At 37.7% G+C, this 20,546-nt stretch overlaps 1 protein-coding gene across 4 annotated transcripts in view; it reads left to right on the forward strand.

Moving 5' to 3' along the window:
- LOC105554042 (ligand-dependent corepressor) overlaps positions 1-20,546 on the forward strand; it is a 167,208-nt gene that overhangs the window by 92,939 nt on the left and 53,723 nt on the right. For 3 of the 4 annotated variants that reach the window (XM_012000283.1, XM_012000297.1, XM_012000308.1), the window contains exons 3-4: positions 3,699-3,764; positions 4,103-4,182. The exons of the other annotated variant lie outside the window; for it this stretch is intronic. The gene's annotated coding sequence lies outside the window, so the exon portion shown is untranslated. The remainder of the gene's footprint in view (positions 1-3,698; positions 3,765-4,102; positions 4,183-20,546) is intronic. 4 annotated transcript variants of the gene reach the window in all.

Consider the following 20,546-nt stretch of genomic DNA (forward strand, 5'->3'; position numbering starts at 1 on the left):
GAGATAAGACATAAATGAATAAAAGAAAAATGAGAACATAGGGTTTAGATAGCCTGTGACAAATTTTATTTTACAAAATACTTGAAAAGACAGTGTCTTGTAAATGGCAGAAAGCAGAGAAAATATTAGGCAACTGACTTTTATTTAAAATCAAGCAACAATCTGAGAATTTTGTGGATGAGAGAACTGGAAACTAAAGATCAGTGAGGGCAGGTAACACGTCAGCTCAACACTGCCTGTTGAAGAGTCCCTGGCAGATGACAGACTGTCAGTTAGTATATGTCGAATAAATGAGTATGTATTTGTTGAACAATTTGAAGATTTTCTTGAAGGAGAGAAATACTATATTTGAGCAGAGGTGAGATGCAAAGGCTTGAGAAAATATTAGGAGGTAGGAATGATCACTGAACACAACAGAAGACCATCCTGACCAGAGCTGTGGGAATGAGCAGGAAAGCTCTGGTAAGTAAGCCAGCTGACAGTAGGTAGGGTCAACTTATAAGCAGTTTTGATTGCTGAATTAGGAAGTTGGGGTTTGTTCTTTAACCAGTGTGAACTTTGAAGAGGTGGTGGCATCATTGAAACAGTGTTTTAGGAATAGCCTGAAGACATGGGTTTTAGGAATAGCCTGAAGACATGGGTTTTAGGAATAGCCTGAAGACATGGTGCAGGTTGCAGTGAAGAAGAAACGAGATCAGCCTTGAGACTAGTTGTGATGTTGGATAGGACTTCTTTCAAAAGTAGTCAACTTCCATAAAAAAAATTTTTTTTTCTTTATATGTGATGTGTAAAGGTAGTTTTTAAGCCCTAGTGATTGAACATAACGGCATGGCTGTCTTTTTCAGTACTTAGTTTTCCATGGCATTTTGTTATTGAACTTTCTGGCTTTTCTGTGATATCATGGTATACATTTTGAAATGTATTTGTTCTTCCCTTATTTGCCTTTTGTTAATGTCAAGCATAGCACATCAGACATTCCCTGTTGCTATGCAACTGCTAAATTCAATATTTAATATTAATAAAACTGAGTGGCATTAACATCCATTGAACAGAGGGTAGCAAAATATGACTTTACAGTATCTAATCAATAATATTTGTTAGGTTTAATGTATTGTTGCAGATATGAACAAAAGAGGAGTGACTTGTTTACAGTTGCTATTTTGAGCAAAATTAGTTGTGATTAAATCTTTGTGTTTATGACCAGATTTTTTGTTTGCTTTTGTTCTTTCTTTGTCATTGCTTTTTAATCTGTGACTCAAGTTTTTGTTAGTATTATTGATCTTCTGCCCAATTTTCTTACATCAGATTCTGTTCTTTTTTAACATTTTTATCTCCTAAAGCTTTTATTTGCATTTTTCTTTCCTGGCATTATTTCTTACTATATTTACTTTTTTCCTTTTGAAGAATTTATGCTCAGCCCGCAAATTTGGAATTTGTTACAATTTTATATAAACCCAGGTGAAAGAATATTAGATTTGCTCTTCAGGATAAGACCTACTTAATAATTTCCTTTAGCTATTTGCAGTGTGTGTTCGATGCTTGCAAGGTGTTGAAATACTTTATTATTTGTGAAATCAGATTTTCTTTTGGGAGGGCAGGTAGGAGGGCTTAAGAATTGGAGATAGACTGTGGGATTTATTTATTTTTTTAAGTCAGATCGTTCTGAAAATATCCGATCTCTAGGGCCAAGATAGACAGTATCTAGCAGTTTCTTCTCTTCTCTTACCACTACCTACCCACTCCCACAACGCTACCCCAACCCTTTTTCCTCCCTAGTGTGGAAGAGAGGGGACCATAGCAATTTAGTGGAATATATTTTAATTTTAGTAGGTAAATAATAAACAGACATAGATACCTCCCATTTGTTTGAGTGGGTAGTTTGATTTTGTTAATGTCCTTGGAATAATTTTGATGGGAATTAAAGAGAGTTGGAAAACAATTACTCCCTAACAATAAATGAAAAATCTGGAATCTAGGATGTATCATATAGTATAGAAAAACCAGCTCTCTAATTACAGTGTAAATAACACAAACTAGAGATTACTGAAAATTATGGCTTAATACTAAGGCAAAGAAATCCCTTACATTACCATCTTCTTATAGCCAGATACACAAAATACCATTTTCAGAGGCCATTATTTCTACCTCCTTACCTTCTAAATCCTTTTCTGTGGTTGTATTTGTGGTAAAGAATTGATACATGTGAGGGGGCCTTATGTATCCCGCAGGATGTAGTATTTTAATTTAAGTGGTACCTTTTAAGCATGGGAGTGCTTTTTAACAATTAAAATTGCAAGCCCCTAGGTGACAGATTATGTTGCAAAATACACAGTGCCCCTAGCTACTAGGAATTCAGTAACTTTTTATATTTACTTTATTGCAGTAACAGTCCTATGCATTTGAAAAGTAGTATGTATACTGAATGCACAAGACATTAATTTCTTCCCAAAGGCCACACTGAGAGTGCATATGGATTCATAAGACTCCTTGTTTGTAATAACCATTTGAGTTCCCAGTGAGGTCCATGGCACACATTTTGGGAACCACTGCTTTAATGTGTTATTTCTGATATGTTGTATAAAGATACAGTCTGATTCCTGCTCTTGTTTTCCTCCTTACTTTCTTGACCCATAAAAAATTGCGAGATGAATCCCAGCACTTTGGGAGGCCGAGGCAGGCGGATCATGAGGTCAGGAGATCGAGACCATCCTGGCTAACACAGTGAAACCCTGTCTCTACTAAAAATACAAAAAATTAGCTGGGCGCGGTGGCGGGCACCTGTAGTCCCAACTACTCAAAAGGCTGAGGCAGGAGAATGGCGTGAACACAGGAGGTGGAGCTTGCAGTGAGCTGAGATCACGCCACTGTACTCCAGCCTGGGCAACAGAGCGAGACTCCGTCTCAAAAAAAAAAAAAAAAAAAATTGCAAGATGGTGAAGATATTTTCAAATTGTTTATCATTCAGTAGATCATCAGTATTTGAGATAACAAGCCAGAAAAAAAGTTTTTGATTTTTTTTCATTTTCTACTTCTTTCACACTGGTAGAAGGACATAATAATTTAAACATTTGTGTACAAGTATATTTAGTTTTTTTTTTTGTATGTATAATCAGTGGGGGTTTACATTTATAAAGGAACCAGCACATAGTTATTGTGGCAGTGTTAAATAGTTACAAAAGTCTTTTAAGTCTTGTACCTTCTTTACAAAAGTCTTGTACCTTATGTTTGTGTGATGTAGTTTTTCTCAGTAAAGATTTCATAAACTGTTAACTCAAAATCTGTTGTCTCAATTGGTATTTTGAAAAATGCTATTTAGATTATTTTAGAAAGTTGTGAAAAATTTGAAGCAGTTTTTGACTCATTCATTGAGAAAAGTACCTTTTAAAATGGAGCCTGAGAGTCTGTACAAAGAGGTGTTTGGGATTTTGTAAAATGATTAGAGAACCTGTGGATTTTCATTCCTTCATTGGTCTTGTTCTTGAATGTGCTCAGAATTTGTGTTGAATGTTAATCATTGACAGAAATGCAAATGCCCCTTTTAGATTTGTCATTGACACTCTTTTTCTAAGCATCCCTTTAATAGTAATCCAGGATCCTTGAGAACTGGAAGAAAACATCATCTTTTTTTTTTATGCAAAGATTATTCAATACTAGAATGAATATTATTGTGGTAATGGATTTTGTTTTTATCCTTTCAGGGTTTGAAAGTATTCTTGAAGGGCTGTTTGGACCTGCATTATTAAAAGATCTCAGTTTATTTAAAGGTATTCAAAATATTTTTGGTATTTCAAATTCTTCCTGGTGCCATACATGATACCTTGGTGATTTAAGCCTCAGTCTCCTTTTTATTCACGGTTTCATGTGGATTAAAGTTATATTCATGTAAGCATCTTTTTGTGTTCACTTGATATTGTTGATATATGTATGAATAATGTATTAACTAGTGAGCAGTTAAGACTTAAGAATTTTAAGAGTTAAAAATTTTAAGACAAATATGGCCTAACTACTTAGGTTTTTGTTAAACAGTATTTTTGAAATTAATTCTGATTTATTTTCTGAAAAATTCTCTTTTATGACTATTAATTTGTTACTGTTTTTGCAGACTGTGAACCTGAAAGCATTTCTGATTGGACTTTTGATGAAAACTGTTTATTCTGTTGCTTGAGAAGAGATAAAGTAAAGGTAACTAAGAAGCTTGTGAAACTTTTATTTAGTGTAATATTTTAAAGTTTTCATTTTTTAAAACATTGTATTACTTCATTGGAGGATTTGTAGGAAAAGGAAGGTATGGTTTTATACTTACGAAAGAGTTTGATAGTAATCCTGGGTTTTGCAATTTAAATTATTTCCATCCTGTTGAGTAGCCTATTAAGAAACCTATATCCTACAATGCATTTGTTATTGTTGTGGGATTTGTTTGTTTGTTTGTTTGTTTGTTTGAGACAGAGTCTCGCTGTGATGCCCAGGCTGGAGTGAAATGGCACGATCTCGGCTCACTGCAGCCGCCGCCTCCTGGGTTGAAGTGATTCTCCTGCCTCAGCCTCCCAAGCAGTTGGGATTACAGGTGCCTGCCACTACACCGGCTAATTTTTGTATTTTTAGTAGAGATGGGGTTACACCATATTGGCCAGTCTGGTCTTGAACTCCTAACCTCAAGTGATCTGCCTGCCTCAGCCTCCCAAAGTGCTGAGATTACAGGCCTGAGCCACTGCCCATGGCCCATGCATTATTTTATTTATATAGTTCAGTAGGCAGAATAATTAATTAGGTCTCAAACTGTTGTGTTTATTTGAAAATGAAATGTGTGGCAGTTCATTAATGGGAGTTATTTTTAGCACAAAAAGAACAGTAATGTAGATCTGGATCAAGCAGTTGCTAATTCATGTAGATTTGTATACTGTGGTTCTGCTTTAAGACACTTCATAACATCTGCACATTAATGCTGTTATTTTCAGTTATATAAACTGACTGAACCTTTGTGTATTTGTTGTTTTATTGCTTTGTTTTATACATAAACAGAATTTTGTTAGAAAACTTTTCACTTGTTGGAAATACTTATTAATAATGGTTTACTGTCTTTTACTTTTTTTTTCATGGTACATCGATTCTCTGTTTTAAAGCCTTGGGAACACTTTCTTCTGCCCTATACACTCTTAACGTAAATCATTGACCAGATTTTTTCAGTTTTTCCCTCATAATGAATTTCATTTTTTTTCATTTCCACAATCATTACTATAGTTCTCTCTGTTTTCTTCAGTCTCTTAAATAGTCCTACAAGGTTAAACTCCTCCCAACCCTCACCCCTTAAATGGTATAGAAATGTTACCTTATGCTTAGTCTTCGATGACTTTCTCATTGTCTTATGGATTCATTAACCTAACAGTGCCTCAATACCCTCCACATTTTAATCCACTTTTCTTTCTAATGATGTCCCACTAGTCTTCTATACAGTTTTCTTTCAACTAAGCTATTTCTCTATAACTAGAAATTCCCTTCCTTTTACTCTTAAGCACCATCCTTCCTCTGCTTCTATCGCTGTTTCAACCTTTCACACTGTTGTCAATATTATCTGTGCAAATTACTTGTCAGTTAATATTCTGCCTTATTTTGTTCATCCTTTTTCATGTTTGAATCTTTTGTTCCTAACTACATTGTCAACTGCTAAAAACTAGGCAGACCATACTGTATGCTTCCTTATACCCCTGCATATAACCATTATATCACTATTTGTGTTGGCAAGTTGTTTTAAAATTTGAAAGCCATCGTGTAGTCAACTTAAGTACTTCTTAATGTTCTTCTTTTATGGCTTCTTTTTCTTGTTTTCTACATGAAAAAGTTGTTGCTCTGACTATTTGGAATGGTCTGTTTTTGTTGAATTGAGGAAGAAAGTGTTTTAAAATTTAATCTGTCTCCAAAAAGACTAGAAAAGAAAGCAACATTGTTTTGAGTTAAACTTCCAGTGAAATTGAAGTTCAGAATTTTAAACTCTGTGTGTGTGTGTGTGTGTCTGGTGGCTCTTTATTGAGCAAGCCATTTAATAGGAATTTTTGAAGAATAAAAAGAAGAAACAGTTACTAATTTTTTTTTTTCAGGTTAGGATAAGGAAGAGAGCCATTCTATGCTTGGTAGTTGTATATAGTATATTCTTGTAATATGATTGAGAGTTTTCCCTTGCTGTATGAGGGTAAAATATTATATGAATTTTTTTTTTAAGAGACAGGGTCTCACTGTGTTGCCCAGGCTGGATTAAGTGATCCTGCTTCTTCTACCTTCCAAGTAGCTGCGACTACAGGTACACGCCACCACACCCAGCTTGTGTGAATATTTTTAGAAGAAAATACAGATAGAGAAAGTCATGAAATGGTGAAGCACTTAAAACAACTGTTTTACTGTTTGTAGCTCTATAGTTTTTAGTTGGTTTTCTAAATAGAAATAATTTTTCCATTTGACAACTCAGCTGGTTCTGGGAAAGCTGTTTTTCTCCATTAGATATTATTTCCTGTCTTTGGCATTTATTTTCGGAGACAGTCATACATCTGTAATGGAAAATAGGAAAAGAGAAACCCTATATCATGTGAATTGTCAGATTTACAGTATTTCTTCAGTTGTGTTAGACTTAAAGTGTTTGTGTTGGAACTCTTTGCAGTCACTTGGAGCATCTTGTCTGAGAAGAACTAGAGTCTGGAAATTAAATTTTTTTTTTTTTTTTTTAGAGATTTATTGTATCTGTTGGATTGAGGCTTGCATTTTAAGGCTGGCTTAAGATTCTAAAATAGAAGGAACTATCTGGAGAATATGGTAATAGCCAACAGGTGGCAGCATAGAGCATGGTATTGGAAGCTCGAGTTTGAGATTGGCATGGTGAGATAATCTAGGTAGTATTTGGAAAAGCACTTAGAAATATTGACCTGATATTTGGGAAACAGCAGTTATACATACTTTTAGCTAGTTGGATTTTCAGTAAATGCTAAATCTGTAGAATGGATAAAGCAAATACATCATTTATATTTACCTTTAGAAATATGTAGGTGAAAAATCTGAAGTAGCCTCTTTGGGAAGTAGAACAGGGATTCACCTAGAGATCAGGAAAATTTGAACTACGCTTCAGGATCCTACGGAAGTTAGAGAATGTAATTTGTAAAGGAAAGGTAGCTAACATGTTCTGAGCATTTACTATGTGCCAGTTATTTTTACCTGCTCCATTTTTGGAGACAGGGTCTTGCTCTGTTGCCCAGTGTGGAGTGCAGTGGTGCAATCTTGGCTCACCGTAGCCTCCGCCTTCTGGGTTCAAGCGATTCTCATGCCTTAGCCTCCCAGGTAGCTGGGACTACAAGCGTGTGCCACCATGCCCAGCTAAGTTTTGTATTTTTGGTAGAGACAGGGTTTCACCATGTTGGCCAGGCTGGTCTTGAACCCCGATCTCAAGTGATCCGCTCGCCTCAGCCTCCCAGAGTGCTGGGATTACAGGTGTGAGCCACCACGCCCTGCCACTCCTATTTAATCTTCAAAACAACCCTATAAAATTGATTAAAGACACCCTAGTTTTCTAAATAAAGAGATGGAAAGGGTTAGAGATGTTCAGTTATGGACAAAATCACATAGCTGGGATTTGATGCATGTTTTTAGAATATATGCATTTTGTTAACAGTAGGAGCAGGAACATGGAAAGTGGAGAGCAAGAATTAAGTAGGCCTTGGAATTCAGTTGGAAAGAGGGAGGGAATCCTCAGTTGCAAATTTCTCAGTTGGAAAGAGGGAAAGTGTATTTGAAATGACCAGTTATAGCTGTGTTAGGAATCTGTGAGTGAATTACTGCCTGCCTGCCTGCCTCGGTTACCTACTTACTTCTTTCTTTCCTCCCTTTTTCTGTTTTATGGGCATATAAAGTAGGCACTCTAAAATATTTATTAAATGAGTGACTAAGAAGTCAGGAGGCTTAATAAACTTGGAAAATTATAATAATAGCCGTTTTGAGTGTTTTTACATATATACACAATTCTCTGTGTACTGCTTATTCATGAGGCTTTTCTTTAACTTTTTTTTTTTTTTTTTTTTTGAGATGGAGTCTCACTCTGTCATGCAGGCTGAAGTGCAGAGGCATGATCTCAGCTCGCTGCAGCCTCCACCTCCCTGGTTCAAGCAATTCCCCTACCTCAGCCTCCTGAGTAGCTGGGATTACAGGCTCATGCCACCATGCCTGGCTAATTTTTTTGTATTTTTAGTAGAGACGGGGTTTCACCATGTTGGTCAGAATGGTCTCGAACTCCTGACCTCAGGCAGTCCACCTCAGCCTCCCAAAGTACAGTTACAGGCGTGAGCCACTGCACCCGACCTTCTTTAACCTTTCTTTAAGCTTCAAATTTTTAAATTAATTTTAGCCTTATAAAACAGTTGTAAAAATTGTAAAAGGAATTCCCGTATATTCTTTAACCAGATTCTCCAAATGTTAGCGTGTTACATAACCACAGTACAATTATAAATTCAGGAAATTAACAATGATACAATAGTGTAATCTGCAAACCTTTGCAAATTTGCCAGTTATCCCACCAGTATCCTTTATCTCGTCCAAGATTACAGTCTGACTGATGTTATATCATTCTTCGTGCATCATGTCAGAAAGCACATGGTGATATTTACTTTGATCACTTGGTTAAGGTGCTGTCTGCCTCTTTTCTCTAAGGTTTCGTTTTTTTTTTTTTTTTTCTTTTTTGTAGCTAATGGATACATTGTTGGGGGAGGTACTTTGAGATATTGTAAATATCCTCTTTTTAAATTATACTATTTTTTTATCCTCTAATTTTAGCATCCATTGATGAACATTGGCTGAAAAAAAATATTACTGTGGTGTTTACCAAATGATTTTCTATTTCCATTACTTCTTCTCCATTTATGAGTTGGAATTCTATTGTAAGGAAGAGCTTCTCTCTCCCCGTTTATGTTGTTGTTTTAATATATCAGTACGAACTCATGGATTCTTATTTCATTCTGTGGATTATAATTCATTACAGTCCTTGTTTACTTAGCAGTTCAGATTATCCTAGGCCATTTAGAGCCCTTTGAAGTTGCCTCTTGTGTCCTTTTTGACATCTTTGTTTTCTTTAAAGCACTTTTTTTTACTTTTTGGCATGAAAAGATGTTCCAGTCTTAACATGTACTTTCCCTGTCCCAGCCCTGGATTTCTCCAAAGAACTCTAGTTCCTTTTCATCAGAGAACTGTATAAGAATTCAAGGTGTGGGCACTAGGTGTACTCTTGGTACTAGAGTGTCATTGCTTTGAAACATGTATGTTTACTAAAATACACGTGTATCTATGTTATTTTATATATCAATGAAAAACCATCTAATGAGATTTTTTGATTACAGATATGTTGATAGTATGAAGAGCTAATCCAGTAGTAGAGGGTGGGGGAGACATGAGAAGGAAGAGAAATTACTTTTAGTAGTTAATTCCTAAAAACGGACTGCTTCAGTGATGAATCTGTTCTTGTGTATGGCTGGGATAGAGATAGCTGTTGTAAAGTACAGATAACATGGATGATTCACTAAGGATGATGGGAATGTAGGATGTTATACCAAAATATAAAATTAGTTTATGTACTTAGGTTTAAGACTAAAGTAAGGTAAGTATTTGATTGGCATATTAGAAGAATGTTTTAAGAAGTTAGAACTTAAGGCTGGGTGGCTCGCGCCTGTAATCTCAGCACTTTGGGAGGCCTCAGGCAGGCAGATCACTTGAGGCCAGGAGTTTGAGACCAGCCTGACCAGCAAGGCAAAACCCCATCTCTACTGAAAATACAGAAAAATTAGCTGACTATGGTGGCCCATGCCTGTAATTCCAGCTACTTGGGAGGCATGAGAATCGTTTGAACCTAGGAGGTGAAGGTTGCAGTGAGCCGAGATCGTGCCTGGGCAACACAGAAAAACTGTCTGCAAAAAAAAGAAGGTCGAACTTGATCTGTGTTTTTGAAGAATATGTAAGTCTGGATGAGCAGAGATGAAAGGTCACATCCTGGTTGGAACAGGGCATTCATTTTTGGAAGTAACCAGTGATATGGTTGAAGCCAGATAACCTTTCAGTGCCCAGCTAGCTCAGGAGTCATGTAACTAGATCTTTTTCACTGTATCAGCATATTTTGCTGAATGTTTCTTAATTTCTTCCAATTCATGAATATGCATTAAGTTTGATTATATCCCTTTAACATTTTAGTTTTTATTGCATTTTATTTTGTTTTGAGATGGAGTTGCCCAGGCTAGAGTGCAGTGGCGCCATCTTGGCTCACTGCAACCTCCACTTCCCAGATTCAAGTGATTCTCCTGCCTCAGCCCCCGCAAGTAGCTGGGATTACAGGTGTCCGCCACCATGCCTGGCTAATTTTGTATTTTTAGTAGAGATGGGGGTTTCACCATGTTGGTCAGGCTGGTCTCAAACTCCTGACCTCAGGTGATCTGCCTGCCTCAGCCTCCCAAAGTGCTGGGATTACAGGCATGAGCCACCATGCCTGGCCTTTATTGCTATTTTAATACATTGAATTTTTTTTTTCCCCAAGCCAAACTGTATCCAGCTTTATTAAAGATACGTTCGATAAACAATTGTAGTATTTCAGGCAGGACATGGGCAGACAGTCATTAACAGTATAGAAGAACTTTCAAACTCCCTTCTTCAGTGGACTACCAAAAATCAGAAAGCCACTATAAAACCGAATGAAGTCTTCATCTGATGCTCTGAATGGGGAAAGTTTAGAGTGAGGGTTGACATTTCACATTTAGCATGTTGTTTAACAGCTTTTCAAGAGCTGACCCAGACTTTAAGGAAGTGAAATGAAAATGGCAGTATTTATCTGAAGATCCACAATCTAGAAATGGAACCACTGCTCTTTTGAGGGGTGCCATCACTGGAAAGTCCAGATTGCCTGACACACTGGTAACCAATTATTGGGGGTCAGGTCCCAACAGATGTCTGGATTTAAGGGAGTTAAGTCTATGCTGACAGGTGGAAAGGAAGAAGAAGACATAAAAATGCATTTGTTTTTCCATACCACAGGCTTTTGTGCCATGGTGCCCACATGTATCAAAGTCAGGGAATCCCGCCTCCTGGGAGCCAAGAGGAAGTCTCTCAAAACTAGAAGGGAAAGGTGTTTTCCCCGCAACAGTCCAGCTTCGGAGACATTCTATTAGTGGCCTGTGCCCCTTCCCCCAAAAGCAACAATGAAGTATTCCATGTGCTCACAGCATAGCTTAAAAAAATATGTAAGTGAATAAGTCGGGCACGGAGGCTCACGCCTGTAATCCCAGCACTTTGGGAGGCTGAGGCAGACGGATCACAAGGTCAAGAGATCAAGACCATCCTGGCCAACATGGTGAAACCCTGTGTCTACTAAAAATACGAGAAAATTAGCTGGGCGTGGTGGCATGCGCCTGTAGTCCCAGCTACTTGGGAGGCTGAGGCAGGAAAATCACTTGAACCCGGGAGGTGGAGGTTGCAGTGAGCCAAGATTGCGCCACTGCACTCCAGCTTAGGGAGAGAGCGAGACTCCGTCTTCAAAAATAATAATAATAATATAAATAAAACGAAGCAAAACAAAATTCTGCATTTTTATGAAACTTGGTAAAAAATAGAATTTCAAACTATACAGTCACCAGAAGTACAGTTACCAAAAATGCACACACTTCACTTGGCATCTGCAGCACCTTCAGCTTTCTGTGTCCGGTCTGATTTGGCATTTCCCATTTTCTGCAGGGTTATTCCCCTCCTTGCCAGCATCAGCTTTTCCCTTTTTCCCTTTTTCCCTTTGTGTACCTTCTCTCCCTCCTTTGCAGGGCCCTTTGAGGCTTGGGCTCTGGCTTTGGAGGAGCAGGGTTAGCAGACAACCTCGCAGATCTCTGTGATTCGTCCTTCACCTTGGCATTATCTCCTCTAGCATCCCCTTCAGCCTTTCTCTAGGCATATTGGCGGTGACAGCGGCAGGATGTAGGTGCTGGCCACGGGATGCAGTGGTGCGTGGCCTTTGGTAGTCCAAGGGTTGTTCTCACATCTTCTTCACGCTGTTCCCATTGAAAGTTTATATTAAGAGCAAGCAGATGATAAATCTAGTTGTTACTTTTATATTGTATTCTTCAAAGTGTATTTATGTTGAATATGTTACTTTGGGCATATTCATACCTGCTCGATGTGACTTGCCTGTCATCTTACACCAGAATACCACAAATCAGTAAGTATTTACCTGTGATATAAAAGGAACTATGGAAGAAAAATTTCAATAAGTTTCTATGTATTAGGAGTGAGAAAGAAACGTGAGATATTTAAAGAAGATATATATATAAAATTTATTATTATTATTTTGAGACGGAGTCTTGCTCTGTCGCCCAGGCATACAGTGGCACGATATTAGCTCACTGCAACCCTCACCTCCTGGGTTCAAGCAATTCTCGTGCCTCAACCTCCTGAGTAGCTGGGACTACAGGCACATGCCACCCCACCCAGCTAATTTTTGTATTTTTAGTAGAGATGGGATTTCACCATGTTGGCCAGGCTGGTCTTGAACTCCTGACCTCAAGTGATCCGCCTGCCTTGGCTTCCCAAAGTACTGGGATTACAGGCGTGAGCCACTGTGCCCAGCCTGTATATGAGATTTAAATAGAATGCAGAGTTAAATAGATATCACATATTAATACATGTTAATTAGGTGCTCAGTTAATTGTCCAAATCTAAATTGCTGGGTCTAACCTTGTTGTGTTTCCAGATGTTTGGTATAGATTATTTAGAAGGATTAAAGAAAACTGCTTGATATGAATCAGTGCTCAGTAAGAGATTCCATGAAATATCAAAGAGTTTATTTTTTCTCCTCCAATTTGTAGAGTTGTTTGCAAAACAGGCAAAGAGAAATTATTGTTGACTGCTCTGTTCAGTTTTATGTGGTCAGAGTCAATGAATAGACTAATCATTTGGCAAGATTATTAAATGTCTGGTTCTGTGTTTGGCCAGAGAGGATAACAAGTAAAAGACCTGGTCCCCCCTTGTTTGTGGAATATTGGGGAAACTGGGTGGCAAAAGCAATTAGACTTGTAATCTATAAGGAGATTTAAATCATCTACCCTGTGCACCCAGAACCAGAGTTCTCATATAGGCAGGGAACATTAAAAGTAAAATCCCATGCTCATTCCCATGTTTAGTATTTTAGAGACAGTGGCTAATGCGAGAAAATATAAGTACGGTAGCAGTTTGAGAGGTGCAGTAGATGACACTGGAGTTGCTTAATCTAGAAGATAGAATTCAAACTGAACCTTAAAAGGATCTGTGTGTGTTTTAGAATGGTTTGGTAATTGTTTTTAGAATGTAGTATAGAAGGATTTACAGCGAGAAAATTATGGGAGGGTCTTACAATAATTCAGAAAATGAAACTGTTCTAGAGTCATGGCTGTGAAGATGCGTAAGGAAGAGATATGCGTAGAGAATCTGGAATGAAGAATTGTCGAAGCTTAGTGATTACGTAAATACATAAATGAGGGAGAGGAGAGTGATACTGACATTAGGCTTCCACCCCAGATGGCTTGGCATGATGAATTAAAAGTCAATTAGAAGTCAAGAAGAGAGAAGGGGAAGTTTTGGTGCAGTGGCCAGTTTTACGAGGAGAGAATGGAGATAGCTCAAAGCATTTTGAGGTGAGAGTGAACATTTAATTGGAAGTGTCCAGTAGATAGGATTGTGAGAAATGAGTTGAAATAAAAGGTCTGGGGTGAAGATATATTGGAGAGGGTTTCTGAAAACATGTGATTGGATTATTTGAGCAAATGAAGTTTTTGAGGAGTAAAGCACAAAATACTGAGTTTTATAGAAGACCCTCATTTTAGGAAGTAAGGATCAGATTAAAAATAAGACAGAGTCATAAAATAAATGAGTTACCCATTTTGCATCAGTTATCTTCCTGGCCCCATACTCTATAATGACTGGGGGGATGGATTGTCATGTTCGTCAAACTAACATGGACTCCTGTACCATTTCCCAGAATGGACCTCAGATGGGTTGAGCAAGTACCCTCAAAACATACTACAGTGGGCTTTGAGAGAATAGGTTCTCAAGAATTCTGGTTGTGAGGGACAGACTATAAGTCTGACAGCATTGATGAATATGTGGGTGTTGGTGGGAGTTAAGAAATGAATATACACTACTAGCTTGAAAAGTTGTCAGTGAAAGGAATGATGAAAACAGCACCATAGAAGAATAGGCAAAGGATTAAAGATTTTGGGAGCTAAAGGGGGAAGCTTAAGTACTATACTCATAGAAGAAGCTGAGAGGAAGAAATTAAAACTTAAAAGCAGGGAACAGTTGGAAAAGGCAAGATTGTAAGAGATATTAGTTACTGAACATTGGTAGGAGATTCCTACTGGAATTAGAATACAGTCAGTGTAACTTCAGGAGTTACAGTTGGTAGGAATTAAATGAGGCATGAATGCCTGAATATAAGAACCGTGGCCAGCTGACTTTGCACTCACAGTGACTGGTGAGAAACTCTCAGATATGAAATCAGTGTTTAACACAATAGTAAGGTGGAATAGGCCGTAGTAACTGTACTCCTCTCATCTGCAGCGCTGTTCAAAGTTTTCTAGTTATACCAGCAACATAAAAAGTAAAGTTTCAAGAAAAATAATAAGATTTCCTTATCTAGCAGTGAGTTTTTAAGTATAAAAAACTACTGAAGTCTAGATATTAAACAAAATCTTATTTTTGTATTTTACATTTTGTCAGTGTAAAGACCATGAGGCAGTTGGAATGTATACACATTGAGGTACCTTTCAACTCTAAAATAATGTGATTCTCTGAAAATCTGTTTTCAATAGCTTGATTAAGGAGATTCTTAGATTGCTTAAGGAGATTCTTAGAATTAATCAGTGATTTGAGTAAGTTTAGAATATGCCTACTTATATAAAAATTTGGGTTAGAGTTACATAGAGCCTCAGTGTTTCATTTGAATGCCTTAATAGAGTCAGTATTTTCTTTCTTTCTGCCCATGAGTGTAGGTCTCACTTTTTTCTGTCCTTTCTTATGAACTGGTATTTGCACATTAGACTTTCTTTGTTCTTTCCCCTCGATTTGAGAGCTTGTATTTGCTCTGCTCTCTAATCCCCCGCTCCCCTTTTATTAGGTCTCCATCTTTTTTGAAGTTATTTGCATTTTCTTCATGGATTGTACCTTTTTATTTTTTTAAATTACAGTAAAATATACATGACAACATTTACTATCTTAACCATATTTAGGTGTACAAGATCAGTAGTTAAGTACTTGCATTGTTGTGCAACCAGTCTCCAGAACTCTCTTCATATTGTAAAATTGAAACTCTTTGTCCATTAAACAGTAACTCCCATTTCCTCCTCTCTCTAGCCCCTGGCAATGACTATTCTACTTTTTATCTCAATGAGTTTGCTTATTCAAGATATGTGAGTAGAATCATATAGTATTTGTCATTTTGTGACTGGCTTGTTTTGCCTAATGTCCTTATGTTTTTCTATATTGTTTTATGTGTCAAAATTCCTTCCTTTTTAAAGCAGAACAATATTCCACTTACGTATATATCACATTTTGTTCATCCATCCATCAGTGGACCCTTGGGTTGCTTTCACCTCTTAACTGTTATTAATATTATGAACTTAATCATAAAGAAACATCAGAAAAACCTAAATTGAGAGAAATTCTATAAAATAAGTGTTCTAGCCGGGCGTGGTGGCTCAAGCCTGTAATCCCAGCACTTTGGGAGGCCGAGACGGGCGGATCACGAGGTCAGGAGATCGAGACCATCCTGGTTGACACGGTGAAACCCCGTCTCTACTAAAAAATACAAAAAACTAGCCGGGCGAGGTGGCAGGCGCCTGTAGTCCCAGCTGCTACTCGGGAGGCTGAGGCAGGAGAATGGCGTGAACCCGGGAGGCGGAGCTTGCAGTGAGCTGAGATCCGGCCACTGCACTCCAGCCTGGGCGGCAGAGCGAGACTCCGTCTCAAAAAAAAAAAAATTAAAAAAAAAAAATAAGTGTTCTACCCTATTTTAAAAATGTCATTGTCGTTAAAAATAAATAAAAGGGCTGGGCCCAGTGGCTCATGCCTGTAATCCCGGCACTTTGGGAGGCCGAGGCAGGTGGATCACCTGAGGTCAGGAGTTCAGCACCTCAGGTCAGCCTGGCCAACATGGTGAAACCCCGTCTCTACTGAAAATACAAAATTTAGCCGAGCATGGTGGCACACACCTGTAGTCCCAACTACTCAGGAGGCTAAGGCAGGAGAACTGCTTGAACCTGGGATGCGGAGGTTGCAGTGAGCCGAGACTGCAGCACTGTACTCCAGCCTGGGCAACAACAGTGAAACTCCATCTCAAAAAATAATAATAATAAATAAAAATGAAATTAAATAAATAAATAAATAAATGGTTGAGGAACCATTCTAGACTAAAGGAGACTAAAGAGTAGTGGAAATCAAATTTAATGAGTGATGCTAAATTGGATTTTAAACTAAGAAGGGAGAATATAAAGGTCACTGGGGTAATTGGTAAAATTTGAGTAAGATTCATATATTAGTTAATATTGTATCAGGGTTAACTTTCCTGATTTTGGAAACTATGTAGTGTGGTTCAGTAAGCAGATATCCTTGTTCTTAGGAAAAAGGGAAATACACACTGAAATATTTAAGAGTAAAGAGGTCTGAGGAGTATGATGGCAACAACTTATTTTCATATGGCTCAAGAAAATGCCGTTTTGTACGCGGTAATTATGAAAAACAAAAAAGACTAAATAATAAGGCAAATATGGCAAAATAACAATTTGTAAATCTAGGTGAAGGGTATATAGCTATTTTTGTAGTATTCCTGCAACTTTTCTGTAAGTGTGAAATTACTTCAAAATAAAATAAAATATTGTAGTCTGTTAAGTGTGCAATAGCATTTTATATAAAGAAACAATGTATGTAACTTAAGAAATGCTTTATTGTTGAAAAATACTAACAATTATGTGAGCCTTCAGTGAATTGGAATCTTTTTGCTGGTGAAAGGTCTTGTCTTGATGTTGACTGCTGCCAACTGATCAAGTTGTTGGTTGCTGAAAGTTGGGGTGGCTGTGCAATTTCTTAAAAGAAGACAACAGTGAAGTTTGCTGCATGGATTAACTTCTTTTCAGGAAAGATTTCTCTGTAGCATGTGAGGCTATTTGCATTTTACCTGCAGTATAACTTCATTCAAAATTGGAGCCAATTCTCTCAAACCCCACTGCTGCTGTATGAACTAAGTTTGCTTAATATTCTGTATCCTTTGTTGTTATTTCAACAGTGTTGACAGCGTCTTCACCAGGGGTAGATTCCATCTCAAGAAACTACTTTCTTCAAAACATGATGTAGACTCATTTAAAAATAAAGCACTTTTTTTTCCTCATCTATAACAAGCAACTCTTTATCCTTTCAAGTCTTGTCACGGGATTGTAACAGTTAAGTTACATCTTAAGGCTCCACTTCAAGTTCTCTTGCCATTTCCACAATATCTGCGGGTCCTTCCTCCACTGACATCTTGAACTTCTCCAAGTCATCCATGAGGATTTGAATCAGCTTCTCCAAAACTCCTGTTAATATTTATATTTTGTTCTCCTCGCTTGAATCACGAGTGTTCTTAATGGTGTCTAGAATGGCAGATCTTTTCTAGAAAGTTTCTAATTTACTTTGCCCAGATCCTTATAGCCTTGCAAAATGTGTTTCTTAAGTAACAAGACTTGAAAGTCAATATTACTCTGGGATACATAGGCTGCAGAATGGGTATTGTGTTAGTAGGCATGAAAACAACATTAATCTCCTTGTACATCTCCATCAGAGCTCTTGAATGACCAGGTGGATTGTCAATGAGCAGTAATATTTTTAAAGGAATGTTTTTTCTTTTTTTTTTTTCTGAGCAGTAGGTGTTAACTGTGGACTTAAAATGTTCAGTAAACCGTAATATAAACACATGTGCTGTCATCCAGACTTTGTTGTTCTGTTTATAGAGTACAGGCAGTGTAGAGTTAGCATAATTCTTAAGGACCCTTGAATTTGGGGAATGGTAAATGAGCATTGGCTTCAACTTTGGTCACCACTGCATCAGACTTTAACAAGAGAGTCAACCTGTTCTTGAAGCTTTGAAGCCAGGCATTGACTTGTCCTCTCCAACTATGAAAGTCCTTGCTGGCATCTTCTTCCAGTATGAGGCCTTTTTGTCTACATTGAAAATCTGTTGTTTTGTGTAACCACCTTCATCAGTGATCTTAGAGTGATCTTCGGGATAACTTGGTGTAGTTTCTGTATCAGCACTTGCCACTTCACCTTGCACTTTTGTTATTACAGAGATGACTTCTTTCCTTAAACCTCATAAGCCAACCTCGACTAGCTTCCAGCGTTTCTTCTGCAGCTTCCTCATCTCTCAGCCTTCATAGAATTGAATATCTGGGTTAGGGTTTGGCTTAAGAGAATGTTGTAGCTGTAGTGGTCTTCTATCCAGACCACTCAGGCTTTCTTCATATAAGCAATAAAGCTGTTGTACTTTCTTGTCATTTTTGTGTTCACTGGAGTAGTGCATCTGATTTTCCTTAAGAACTTTTTCCTTTACATTCACAAGTTGGCTAACTGACATAAGAGACCTATGTTTTGACCTGTCAGCTTTCAGCATGCCTTCCTCACTAAGCTCAATCATTTCTAGCTTTTGATTTAAAATGAGAGACATGCAAGTCTTTCTTTCACTTGAACACTAGAGGTCATTGTAAAGTATATTAACTGGCCTAATTTCTATTGTTTTGTCTCAGGGAATAGGAGGTCGGAGGAGAGGGAGAAAGACAAGGGAACAGGTATTCAGTGGATCAGAACATACCTAACATTTATCAGTTTAGTTCACCATCTTATACAGGTGCAGTTTGTGGGACCTCAAAATAATTACTACAGTAACATCAAAAATCACTGATTAGGAATCACCACTATGAAATAATAACCATTAAAAAGTTTGAAATATTGCAGATATTACAAAAATGTGACACAAAGTGACCACATGCTCCTGGGAAAATGGCACTGCTAGACTTGGTTGACAGAGGGTTGCCCCAAACCTTTAATTTGTGAAAGACACAGTATCTGCCAAGTGCAATAAAGTGAGGTGTGCCTGTATTTTGTGCCATTGATCTGTATGTCTATCCTTACACCACTACCCCAGTGTCTTTATTATTATATCTTTATATGTAGAAATCTAGTAGTATGAGTCTTCTAATTTTTTTGTTTTTCAAACTTGTTTTGCTAATCTAGGTCTTTGATCTTTCTTTATAAAGTTTATAAAGATTATAATCATCTTACCAATTCTTGAAAAAGCCTTTTAGGATTTTGATTGGGATTGTATTGAAATTTAAATTAATTTAGAAAGAATTGGCACGTCAGTAGTAGTATTTGAGTTTACATAGTTTATCTCATCTGTATTCATGTTTAATTTCTCTCAGCAGTTATTTTATACTGTCATTTCCCTTCAACCCAAATAACTTCCTAAAACATTTCTAGTGGCCCTGAGAGAGAGCTACTTTAAATTGTGGAGAAAAGCGTAGGGTCAACTTCTGTGCTTTCAATGGGGCCGCTCCAAAATGCAGGTGTTGCCAATATGATAGTATTAAGAGGTAGGGCCTTTTAAGAGGTGATTAGGCCATAAGAACTCCTTCCTTCTTAATGGAATTTAAAAAGGGACTTGGTGCAGTGCTAGGCTAGCTTACTTTCCCTTCTCTGCCTTCTGCCGTGTGAGAGTGCAGCAAGAAGGCCCTCACCAGGCACTGAATGCTGTTTCCATGATCATGGAATTCCAGGTTCCAGACTGTGAGAAAATAAGCTTCTGTTATTTATAAATTACTTACTCTCAGGAATTTTGTTATAGCAGCACAAAATGAGTTAGACATACTCCATATTTGAAAATATATTTTAGATATTTTATAGCCTTTCCTAGAAAACATAATAAAGGCTCATATTAGATAATAAAAGTATATATTTGTAAAGCTTTTACTGTTATTACAAATTATGAGAAATATTTTTAATGTTATTATTAAAGCTTTTCCTGTTGGAAAATATCTCAGCCCATTTAGTATTGTATCTCCTCCGCTGCTTTGGGTGATGGATGGTGACACCAAAAAGCACTGGTAGTTTTTTTTTTTTCTTTGAAATGGAGTCTCACTCTCTTTCCCAGGCTGGAGTGCAGTGGTGTCATCTTGGTTCACTGCAACCTCCGCCTCCCAGATTCAAGTGATTATTCTGCATCAGCTCCCGAGTAGCTGGGACTACAGGTGCACACCACCATGCCTGGGTAATTTTTTTGTATTTTTGGTAGAGATGGGGTTTCACCATGTTGGCGAGGCTGGTCTCGAACTCCTGACCTCAAGTGATCCACCGCCTTGGCCTCCCAAAGTGCTGGGATCACCGGCATGAGCCACCGTGCCTGGCAGCATTGATAGTTTCTATAGCTCTTTTTCTCTCTGCTTCTCCCTACCACCTTCCACAATTCCCTTAAAAGAAATGACTTGGGCCAGGCGCAGTGG

The sequence above is a fragment of the Mandrillus leucophaeus genome, unplaced genomic scaffold (genome assembly GCF_000951045.1).
Source record: "Mandrillus leucophaeus isolate KB7577 unplaced genomic scaffold, Mleu.le_1.0 Scaffold117, whole genome shotgun sequence".
NCBI classification, from domain to species: domain Eukaryota; kingdom Metazoa; phylum Chordata; class Mammalia; order Primates; family Cercopithecidae; genus Mandrillus; species Mandrillus leucophaeus.